The 12,510-nt window shown below is 43.5% G+C and overlaps 1 protein-coding gene across 1 annotated transcript in view; it reads right to left on the minus strand.

The window, feature by feature from the left end:
- OOEP (oocyte expressed protein) overlaps window positions 1–4,775 on the minus strand; it is a 43,029-nt gene extending 38,254 nt beyond the window's left edge. The window contains exons 1-2 of the transcript XR_012381952.1: window positions 4,032–4,775; window positions 3,278–3,328 (exon numbers count right to left, since the gene is read on the minus strand). The gene's annotated coding sequence lies outside the window, so the exon portion shown is untranslated. The remainder of the gene's footprint in view (window positions 1–3,277; window positions 3,329–4,031) is intronic.
- Between the last annotated feature and the right edge of the window lie 7,735 nt (window positions 4,776–12,510).

The raw sequence follows: 12,510 nt of genomic DNA on the forward strand, positions 1-12,510 counted from the left end.
CACACACACACACACACACACACACACACACACACACACACACACACCCTACTATAAAAAGTGAGTTCAATAAGGTTACAGATGCAAGATCGATATGGACAAAAGTCAATTGTATTTCTATATACTAGCAACAAACAACCTAAAAATGAAATTAAGAAAATTCCGGTCATAAGAGCACTAAAAGATATTCAGGAATAAATTTAGTAAGTGCAGGACTTGTATACTGAAAACTACAAAACATTGCTTAAAGAAATTAAATATCTAGGCGTGCCTGGGTGGCTCAGATCATGATCCCAGGGTCCTGGGATCAAGCCCCATGTTGGGCTTCCTGCTCGGTGGGAGGCCTGCTTCTCCCTCTTCCTCTGCAGCTCCCCTTGCTTGTTCTCTCTCTCTCCCCGTCAGATAAACAAAATCTTTTAAAAAATTTAAATATCTAGGGCACCTGGGTGGCTCAGTTGGTTAAGAGACTGCTCTCGGCTCAGGTCATGATCCTGGAGTCCCAGATCGAGTCCCGCATCGGGCTCCCTGCTCAGCGGGGAGTCTGCTTCTGCCTCTGACCCTCTTCCCTCTTGTGCTCTCTATCTCTCATTTTCTCTCTCTCTCAAATAAATAAATAAAATCTTAAAAATAAATAAATAAATTAAATAAATAAAATAAAATAAAAAATTTAAATATCTAAATAAATGAAGGTATTTCGTGCATAGATTAGAAAACTCAAAATATGAATTTAGACCCTTACCTTAACTTAAAATATACACAAAAATTAATTTGGAAAAAGACTGTAGACATGAATGTAAGAGCTAAAACTATAAAAACTCTTAGAAAACATAAAAGTAGGGCGCCTGGGTGGCTCAGTTTGTTAAGCGACTGCCTTCGGCTCAGGTCATGATCCTGGAGTCCTGGGATCAAGTCCCACATCGGGCTCCCTGCTCGGCGGGGAGTCTGCTTCTCCCTCTGACCCTCTTCCCTCTCGTGCTCTCTATCTCTCATTCTCTCTCTCTCAAATAAATAAATAAAATCTTAAAAAAAAAAAGAAAACATAAAAGTAAACTTCCATGACATTCGTTTAGGCAAATATATATATTTTTTTTTAAAGTAAGCTCTAAGCCCAACATGGGGCTCAAACTCAACAACCCTGAGATCAAGAGTCACATGCTCTACCAACTGAACCAGTCAGGCACCCTTAGGCAAAGATTATTTTTAGACATAATACCAAAAGCAAAAGTGATAAAAAGTTGGTAAGTTGGAGTTCACCAAAATTAAACTTTGTGCTTTAAAAAAGACACCATCAACAAAGTGAAGAGGCAGGAGAAATTACTTGCAAATCATATGTTCTACAAAGGATATATACATATATATATATATCTTACAACTCATTAAGACAACCAATTAGAAGTAGATAAAAGAAAAAAATGGATAAACGATATTAATAGATCTTTCACCATATTGGTGGTCAATAAGCACATAAAAAGATCCTCTATATCATTAGTTATTAAGGAAAAGCAAATTAAAAGCACAAAATAGCACTATGGCACCAAGAAGGTCTATAACCAAAAAGACAATTACAGTGGCGCCTGGGTGGCTCAGTCAGTTAAATGTCTGCCTTACACTCAGGTCATGATCCCAGGGTCCTGGGATGGAGCCCCATATCCTCGAGCTCCCTGCTTGGCGGGGAGCCTGCTTCTCCCTCTCCTCCCCACTCTTGCTCTCTCTTGCTATCTCTCCCTCTCTCTCAAATAAATAAATAAAATCTTAAAAGACAATTACAAGTACTGATGATGTGGAGAAAACTAGAACACTCATACACTTCTGGTGGGAATGTCAAAAGCCACCTTGGGAATGTTTGCCTGTTTCTTCATGACCATTCCCGGATATCTACCCAAGAGAAATGAAAACAAAATCTTATAAGTAAATGTTCATTTTCTCATGACATCCAAATGACAACAACCCAAATGTCCATTAATTAATGTATAAACAAAATGTACTATATCCATATAACGAAACACTAGTTGGCAATTAAAAGGAAGGAAATACTGTTGCATGCCATAGCAGGGATGAACCCTGAAAACATTACACTAAATGAAAGAAGCCAGACACAGAAAGGTAAGTATTATATGATATATAAAATCTTTTTTATATAAAATTTTTTTATATAAAATCTTTATGGAGATGGAAAGATTGCCTGTGGATAGAGCTCGGAGTGACTGCAGATGGGCAGTAAGTTTCCTTTTGGTGGTAATGGAAATGTTCTAAAATTACATTACATTATATACTTCATGAAGAACTGCAGTCCAAAATATCCGTGCTAATAAGTATGTTGGCAAAACAAGAGTTATCTTCTCACTCAGTATTAAAGAAGTGCAATTGTATTTTTGTGATCTTTTAAAAAAAAATTATTTATTTAGTTATTTGACAGTACATGCGCCAGCGTGCACAAGCAGGGGGAGCAGCAGAGGGAGAGAGAGAAGCAGACTCTCCCCACTGAGCAGGGAATCCCATGTGGGGCTGGATCCCAGGACTCTGGGATCATGACCCGAGCCAAAGGCGGAAGCCAAAGGCAGAAGACACTTAACGACTGAGCCACCCAAGCACCCCTCCCCCATTTGTGATCTTTAAAACAAGTTTCTATTAATAACAAATGAAAGATAACAGAATGACACTCCAAAATGACTGCAGGAGCTCAGTACATGCCATCCCCAAATAAGCTGCCTTGATATATTTTGAGCTGTAGGTGCTTGAAAAACAGCAAATGCGGGGAGAGTCTTTCTCTGAACTCCTCTTTTCTGCCTGGAACTCAACTGGCATAAATCCCCTCTTTTCAGGGTTCCTCAACCAGGTAAGACTGATAAAAACGGACATGACACCCAGACAAACTGTCACAAATTATCATACCTCCCATCTATTCTTTGAAGTGCCCATTCATCTTCCCTAAAAATGACTTAACGCTCCCCTAAGAGGCTTACATTCCTTCTCTTTCCCTATTAAAATTGCATTTAAGCCTGAATCCTAAGGGGGTGGGAAGTGTTGCTTATTTTTCCCTGGATAGCGTTCTCAACAAATCTTTTATTACAAGAGTCTCAGCCAAGAACTCAGAAAGAGGAGAGGGCCAATGATCCCCACCAAAGCAGGACAGGCACAATCTGTGACAGAACTCCAAACTGATTCTAGACCTCTTAGTGCCCACACTTGTGCACCCACACGGCCCACCCACCCTCGCTTTGTGTTGAGGTGAGCATTCAGATTAAGGAAAGGCCCCGACATCCTAGGGTTTTCTCACCAGCAGCTAATATAGTGATCCTCATGGATTCCATCAGCTTCTTCTCTGCCTCTGGAAGGAAAAACAACTGGATTTTCAGTAGTTCACAGGGCCACCCACAATCCTGGAACCATCATAAGTGGAACCAGAGGGAGCCTGCCCTGCTCTTTTTTCTTGGGGCTAAGTTGGGCGTGTGTTGGGAACCCTTTGAAGTTAGGCGGGTACAGGGGATGCAGAGGGTGACACCGATTTCTCCCCCTCCGTCTAACCTCGCTAAAATCTTGAGGGCCCGAAGGACTGCGATTTCTCCATACAGAGTGGGCAGGACTCGGGCTCTAGAAAGCTCCCGAGGCCTTGCGGAAAGGCAAACTGCGCTCCCCATCCAGGCCCGTGCCTGGATCCATCCCCACCCCGCCCTAGTACTCGGACTCGCCCAGCCGCCCGGGACCTCTAGCGGTCCCTCCTATCCTCAGGCGACTCAAGGATGAGAAGTTGGCCTTCTTCTGCAGAGCATAATGGTTTAAACCTTTTCCTTGAGGGCGGTCGGAAGATGGAGATCCTAGCCGTAACCTTGGGGTCCAGAATTTGCGCTTGCAGCAGGAGCTCGGTCCATTGCTAGAAGTGTGGAATTTGGTGCCCGGGTTGTGCGCGCGGCGAGTTGGGGGCACGGAGTGGATAGGCCCGACCCGGCTGAGCGATAATACCAAAGGTGGCCGGAGGAGAGGGAGAGCGCCTGAGGAGGCCTGGTGGGGGGCGACCCCATCCAAGCACTCACCAAAGATCTGCCGCCTGCTCTAGGGGTAGGTCAAACACCACTGGCGTTGCAGGTGCTCCTCTTGAAACCAGTCGGGGAAAATGCGCAGATCGATGCGTCCTGGGCCTTACAGGTAAATCCTCCCCGTCCTCCTGGGCGAGGCCGCCGTCACGGCCCGGAGGAAGCTGTAAGCCACAGCCCGCGGGAAACTGAGAAGCCCTGGGAGCGGCCGGACGCGTTTCGGCGCGGTAGGCTAGGGCGGTGCTGGGGAGCGGCCCAATCCCGCAGCGGGGGGCTGCAGGCGAGATCCCGCCGCGCCACGGGGCCAGGATTCGGCGACAGGGCGCGCCGCTCCCTCGGGCTGCGCGCTGTCGGGAGGCTTCCCCGAGGGCAGCTCAGCGCACGCGCCCGCCGCCAGGGGCGGCCCTGGGGACCCCGACGCTGGCGGCGAGGACCCGTCCGAGCGGCCGGATCTGGTGCTCTGGAAGGCTGGGGCGGCTTTCCAACCGCTGGGTTCCCCTCTGCCCGCAGGCGCCGGCGGAGCGCCGCCCCTTCAGCGTAAAGAAGCGTGACACAGGCAAGACTCACAGGCTCAGTTGGGACCTCCGAAGGCAAAGTGAGCGAAAGAACGGTTCGATCTGCTTTTGTTTGCTCAAATTCATTGACAACGGGGACCACGTCTTCTTTCTCTAGCTATTCCTAGCACAGAGTACTGCGCCTGGCACAAAATGTTTATGGAAGGAATAGAGAACTATGGATTTCAGCTCCAGCTTTGCCACTTACTGGATTTCTGATTCTGAGCTGCTTATCGTATCTTCTTTGTTCCTCGATTTCCTCATCTGTAAAATGTGAACCAATAAAAATAGTAGTACTTGTAGGATTGCTGGAGAGATTAAATTAATTGAATGCATGCAAGGAGCTCAGGACAATTTCCGGCTCGTAGTATTTTCCTAATTCAATTAGCATTATACACCATGATGCACTGGCACGTTTAGACTGTCTACATTAGGCCGTCAACAATAACTAGTTGCTCTGAATTAGGGAACCTGCTTTACTCCCTTTCTTATCTCCCTTTCTACACTCCCTCCTCCACCACCACTAACTAGCTGTGTGTGACCTTGGGCAAGATGTCTAACCTCTCAGTCCTTCATTTTTCATCTGTACAACGGGGATGATAATAATAGTACCTTGATCCTAGAACTGTGATGTTTAAATGAGTTAATACATATAAAGCCCTTAATTGTGCCAACGAAGTAAAAAACACTCAATAATAAATATCAGCTATTACTATCTGCATACATAAACTTGTTTTCATGTTATAAATATTTCCATTAAAAAAAGAACCTCAGGGGGAAAAAAAACCTCAGATGTAGAATTCCTAGTTCAAAGATCACAAACTTTATTCTCCTTAGAGATTGCTTTTTTCTTTTGCAACTTTATTTGTATTAAACTACAAAGAATCATAGAGAAGAAAAATATTTACTATATCCAACTCCCCACCTGACACCTGCACTATAATAGGTATCTCTCATTTAACCTAGTTCCCACATCTCCCCTTCCTTAGTATTCTCCCTTTCAGTAAAGGCCACAACCATTCACCTGGTTGACTCTTCTCTTTGTATCATATTTTACACGTATAAACAAATCCTGTCAGCTCTACCTTCAAAATATATCTGAAATAGAACTACTTTTTATGGCCTGCACTGCTAAGAAACTAGTAGTCCAAGCCATCACTATCCCTTGCCTCTGTAATAGCTTCCAAATGGTCTTACAGCTGCTTAAGTTATAACTTTTCAAAATATTTCCCCTTTAACATTTATTTTCCTTACAGGGGCCGGAGTGATCTTTTGAAAATTTGAGTTCATGTCAGTTTCCTTGTCTTTGTGGAATCGAAGAGGAAGTCCAGAAATAAAACAAACATAAACATATATATAAAATGGTATGGTATATAATAAAAATTATTTCAAAACAGTGACAAGGCACTGGGTATTTTGAAAACAAATTTGGATGGCTATCTGACATGCACATAAAAAATTTCCAGAAAGAGAATGAAAAATTTGCATTTTTAAAAAAGATTTATTTATTTGAGAGAGAGCAAGCACATGGGCACAAGTGTGGGGAGGGGCGGAGGGAGAGAATTTTTTTTTTTAAGATTTTATTTATTTGACAGAGCACAAGCAGAGGGAGAGAGAGGGAGAAGCGGGCTTCCCGCCGAGCAGGGAGTCTGATGTGGGACTCGATCCCAGGACCGAAGGTAGCTGCTTAACCGACTGAGCCACCCAGGCGTTACCCCCCACCTTTTTTTTTTAAAAGATTTTATTTATTTGAGAGAGAACAAATGGGAGAGGGAGAAGCAGGGAGCCCTACTCGGGGCTTAATCCCAGCATCCTGGGATCATGACCTGAGCTGAAGGCAGACACTTAGCCAACTGAGCCACCCAGGTGCCTGAGGGAGAGAATCTTCAAGTGGACTCCCTTCTGAGCACGAAGCCAACCTCATTCAGACCCATGAGATCATGACATGAGCTGAAACCAAGAGTCAGAAGCTTAACTGACTGAACCACCCAGGTGCCCCCCAAATTTTGCATCTTTTAAAAGGCAGTGCTGTTAGAATATATAGATCAATGTTTATATAATTTGAGGGTAAATAGAACCAGATCATAGCACTGAATGCTGTCACCAAGAACAATGATAGCTTTTTGCTTTATTAGAATGAAAGCTTCTTTTTTTTTTTTTTAATTTATTTATTTGAGAGATAGAGAGCATGAGAGGGAAGAGGGCCGGAGGGAGAAGCAGACTCCCTGCTGAGCAGGGAGCCTGATGTGGGACTCGATCCCAGGACTCCAGGATCATGACCTGAGCCGAAGGCAGTCGCTTAACCAACTGAGCCACCCAGGCAATCAAAGAAAGCTTCTTTTGATGGAAAAAAAAAATTCCCCTATGCCTTGCCCTACCAATGTGAAATAAAAAGACAACTTATACGGCGCCTGGGTGGCTCAGTTGGTTAAGTGACTGCCTTTGGCTCAGGTCATGATCCTGGAGTCCTGGGATCAGATCCTGCATCGGGCTCCCTGCTCGGCGGGGAGTCTGCTTCTCCCTCTGACCCTCTTCCCTCTCGTGCTCTCTATCTCTCATTCTCTCTCTCTCAAATAAATAAATAAAAAATCTTAAAAAAAAAAGACAACTTATAAACAGAAAAGAACAAACAGTATATAATAAATATATGCTTAACAACATAGGGAGGGCGCCTGGGTGGCTCAGATGGTTAAGCGTCTGCCTTCAGCTCAGGTCATGATCCCAGAGTCCTGGGATCGGGTCCTGCATCGGGCTCCCTGCTCCTTGGGAGCCTGCTTCTCCCTTTGCCTCTCTCTCTCTCTCTCTCTCTCTCATGAATAAATAAAATCTTTTAAAAAAAAACAACAACATAGGGAAGTGCCTATTTTATAAAATTTAAGGGTAAAAGTCAGACTACAAAACAACACATGGTAGGGGTGCCTGGGTGGTTCAGACGGTTAAGCGCCAGCCTTGGGCTCAGATCATGATCCCAGCATCCTGGGATCGAGTCCAGCATCAGGCTCCTTGCTCAGTGAGGAGCCTGCTTCTCCCTCTCCCTCTGCCTGCAGCTCCCCCTGCTTGTTCTCCCTGCCCCCACCCCCTGATTGCTATCTCTGTCAAATAAATAAAATCTTAAAACAATTTTCCCTGGGAAAGAAATTGGAATAAATTTATATCTAGGTTATATTTTCATTTTTTTGAAATCGCGTGAACACATGTTAATTCTATAATCATCTTGAAGCTGAAGTTAACTATCCTCACTGATGGGGAGATAGTTTTTTCTTGGAAGGGATTGCAGTTGGAACCTGAAATCCCCTTCCTCCTGGAAATGCGCCCATGGGTCCTTGAGAGGCAAACTGGTGCAGCATAATATGCCTGGCTCTAGCATCACATCTACCCGAGTTCCCAAGCACAGTGGCTCCCTGACCTCAGTTTCTTCCTCTGTGAAATGGGGACACCCACACCACTTCACAGGAGTTTTCTAAAAATTCAATGAGAAGACGACACTGGCTGGTTGTAGGGATTCTACATAAGATAATGCCACCCTCCCTGACTCAGGTGACAAACCCTACAGGGTCTATTTTCCAAAATTAGGGTTCCCACTGAATTCACACCTCGATAAGTGCCTAAATTCAAGTTGAATTTGCTCATCCAGCTGCTTCCAGAACCAAGGGAGCTGTTTGCTGCCTTCTTGCGGGATGGTGGTTCCCTGCCTGGTGGGGTGGGGATCATGATACGTTCCTCAGGTGACCGAAGGGGCCTCTAATCCCACCCCCACCGTGCCCCCGCCGTCGTTGCAACAGAAAGAGCCACCGCCGCGTGGGGACCTGGGCTGAGGCCTCTACTGGGTCGCACTGCCGGGGAAGCGGCGCCGAAGAGAGGGCGGGCCACTGAGCGCCTTTCCCGCTTGCGACCCGGGAGCTTCGACGCCCATCCGCAACCGCTGGCCGCGGGGAAGGGTCCGGGCTCGCGTTCTGAGGCTGGCGGGGTGCAGAGGAAATAGAGTTGCGGACTGGGGCTGATTCAGCTTCTGTCTCCAGAGCGGGGGCAGCTCCCCTCTCTGCTCCAGAGCTGGTCGGCACACCCTCCCGGAGGTAAAGGTGGGAGCGAGTGCAAACCTTTCAGTCTAAAGAAAGAAATCGCCAGCTCGAGGGGCCCTCCGGTCAAAGTCGCACTAGAATTCCGCCTTTTTATCTCTATCCGTGCCTGGAGGGGAAAAGTAGATAGATGGTGGGTCGGACCTGAAAGCCCCACACCATCCTGATTTTCTACTTGCTTAGAGAATGTTCTAAATTCTAGTTGGGATCTAGAGTAAAAGGTTTCACTTTTTTTTTTTCCATCGCAAAAGGCTTAATGTCACAGATATTGGGGGACAGGGGATGCATTTTGCTCTAATTTAGGAATAATTTAAAATACAGAAAAGTACCTGTAATTACCATTTTAGTTATGCCTTTCCTCAGTACCTCTCACCAAGTGAGAAAATAGAATATTAGAATGTTAAATTATTTGTTGGTCAAGTGCCCAAGGGGCAAAAATTAGCCAAATTAAAAACAAAACTAAAATGAAAAGCATGACACAAAATTCCTCTTTTCAAAAATAAACTATCTTCATAAAGCAGTTTTAGGTTCATAGCAAGTTGATCTGTCAAGTCCACAGATTTCCTATGTACTCCAACCACCTCCTCTCCCCCAACCCCCAATACACAGCCTTCCTCATCATCAACATCCAACCTCAGCATACTGGTACATTTGTTACTATGATGAGCCCACATGGACACATCACTATCACTCAAAGTCCACAGTTTACCTTAAGGTTCACTCCTGATGTTAGGGTAATTTTGACCTCATACAATGAGTTAGGAGGTATTCCCTCCGCTTCTATCTTTTGGAAGAGATTGTAGAGAATTGGTATAATATCTTCCTTATATTTGGTAGAATTCACCTTTATGTGGTAGGATGAAGTGAAGGAAGGCCTTCAGAAAGTAGAACAATTCTGGGGGCGTCTGGCTGGCTCAGTCCAGAGAGCATGCAACTCTTAATCTAGGGGTCGTGAGTTCAAGCCCCACGAGGCATGTAGAGATTACTTAAAAAAATTAAAATAAAAACCAAAAACAAAAAAACCCCAACAAACAAAATAGAACAATACTGAAAATTTAAAACTTCTGCTCTGTGAAAGACACTGTTAAGAAAATGAAAAGACAGGGTGCCTGGGTAGCTCAGTTGGTTAAGCGACTGCCTTCAGCTCAGGTCATGATCCTGGAGTCCTGGGATCGAGTCCCACATCAGGCTTCTGGCTTGGGGGGAAGTCTGCTTCTACCGCTGACCCTCTCCCCTCTCATGCTGTTTCTCTCTCTCTCTCTCTCTCTCAAATAAATAAATAAATAAATAAATAAAATCTTAAAAAAAAAAATGAAAAGACAAGGGGCGCCTGGGTGGCTCAGTTGGTTTGGCTCAGGTCATGATCCCACGGTCTTGGGATCAAGCCCCCTGTCAGGCTCCTTGCTCAGTGGGGAGTCCGCTTCTCCCTCTGCCCCTTCCCTTGCTGTGTGTCCTCTCTCCCTATCTCAAATAAATAAGTAAAATCTTAAAAAGAAAGAAAAAGAAAGTGAACAGACAAGCCACAGACCCAGAGTGCTTAGAGGGAAATTTATAGCCTTGAATGCATATATTAGAAAAGAAGAAAAATCTAAAATCAATCATCTAAGTTTCCATCTTAGGAAACTAAAAAAAACAGAAGAGCAAATTAAATACACAGTAAGCAGAAGAAAAGAAATATAAAAATTAGAATAGATATCATGGGCGCCTGGGTGGCTCAGTCAGTTAAGCATCTTCCTTTGGCTCAGGTCATGATCCCAGGGTTCTGGGATCCAGCCCCAAGTCAGGCTCCACTTAGGGGGGAATCTGCTTCTCCCTCTCATTCTGCCCACCGCGCCTTCCCCCACTCCTGCTCGCTCACTTTCTCTCACAAATAAATAAATAAAATCCTAAAAAAATTAGAGTAGATATCAATGAAATTGAAAACAGGTAAATCAATAGAGAAAATTGATCAAACCAAAAGCAGGTTATTTGAAAAGAGCAATAGGGGAGCCTGGGTGGCTCAGTCAGTTAAGCAGCTGCCTTCAGCTCAGGCCGTGATCCCAGGGTCCTGGGATCGAGCCCACATCAGGCTCTCTGCTCAGCAGGAAGCCTGCTTCTCCCTCTCCCATTCCCCCTACTTGTGTTCCCTCTCTTGTTGTCTCCCTCTCTCTGTCAAATGAATAAATAAAATCTTTAAAAAAAAAAAAGAGCAATAAAATCATAAATTTCTAACTAGGCCAACAAAGAAAAAAAGAGACAAGACATAAATTACTAATATCAAAAATGAAAAAGGGGACATCACTACATATCCCATGGACTTTAAAAAGATAATGAAGGGGTACTATGAACAACTCTATGTCCACAAATTTGACAATTTAGATGGAAGGGATCAATTCCTTGAAAGACACAATCTGCCAAAACTCATAAGAAGAAATCAACTGAATAGGAAAGAAATAAAGAAATTAAATCAACACTTAACAACTTTACAAAACAGAAAGCACCAGGCTCATATGTGTTCACTGGTGATTTCTACAAAACATTTAAAGAAGAAGATATACCATATTGTAGCATTGTTCAAAATAGAAAAAAATTAGATATATAAAATTCCACTCAAAGAAAGGACTGGTTAAAGAAGTGGTAGCAAGGATGTTTGCAAAGTTCGATTTTTTTGACCTGGGTGGTGGTTACACAGGATTCACTGCATAATAATTATTTTTTTAAGTTTTATTTATTTTAGTAACCCCTAACCCAATGTGGGGTTCAAACTCATGACTGCAAGATCGAGTCACACGCTCCCCCAACTGAGCCAACCAGGTTCCCCTCACTGGATAGTTATTTATTTATTTTTTTAAAGATTTTATTTATTTATTTGAGAGAGAGAATGAGAGATAGAGGGCACGAGAGGGAAGAGAGTCAGAGGGAGAAGCAGACTCCCCGCTGAGCAGGGAGCCTGATGTGGGACTCGATCCCGGGACTCCAGGATCATGACCTGAGCCGAAGGCAGTCGCTTAACCAACTGAGCCATCCAGGCGCCCTGGATAGTTATTTATTAAGTTATATCTTTGTTCTATGTACTTTCTGTATGTATAATATATTTCACAATAAAAGTAGCTAAAATTAATAACATCTATGTTTAGGAATACTATGAAATACTATACAATCAATAAAAGAATAGGGTAAACCAAAAAAAAAAAAAGAAGATACACCAATTTTCTACAATCTCTTCCAGAAAATAGAAGATAAAGGAAAACTTCCTAACTCATTAACCCCATACCAAAACCAAAGACATTGCATAATTACAGACCTCTTTCTCATGGACCTAGGTGCAAAAATCCTCAACAGAATATTAGGATCAGATTAGATTGGACTAAAATAGAATAGATTGGATTAGAAATCTAATCCAAAAAAATTCCTCTCTAAAGATCATTAATACTATCCATTTCAGATTAAGGATTAGAAAATGGATATTAAATACGAGACACATTTATGTTTTTATCTATATTCTGGGTGCTTTAATAGCACTGTAATCCTATTTCTCCAGATATGATTACATTAAAGTTACAGTTAATCCCATGTGAGTTAACCCATTCAATCTGTATGGACCAGGTTTAGTTATGTTTTTTCTTTTTTCCTTTTTTTCGTTCCTCAGCACAACATATTAGGTAACTTCTTTGTTTGATGGGTGAGTGAACTGAGATTTGTTTAGACAATTCAGAGATCCTAATCAAAGTAGGGGCACTCCTACCTGACTTCCATCACTGAAATATTATGTCCAGCCACAGAGCCACCGTGCAATGATGGGAGTTCTTTAAGCATTTATTAAATGTATTTCATTAGCTCTAATACTACAGCAAACATTCGGGTCAAGTG

Source organism: Callorhinus ursinus, unplaced genomic scaffold, assembly GCF_003265705.2.
Source record: "Callorhinus ursinus isolate GAN/ISIS: 27379988/994484 unplaced genomic scaffold, GSC_fseal_2.0 scaffold22, whole genome shotgun sequence".
Classification (NCBI taxonomy): Eukaryota; Metazoa; Chordata; class Mammalia; order Carnivora; family Otariidae; genus Callorhinus; species Callorhinus ursinus.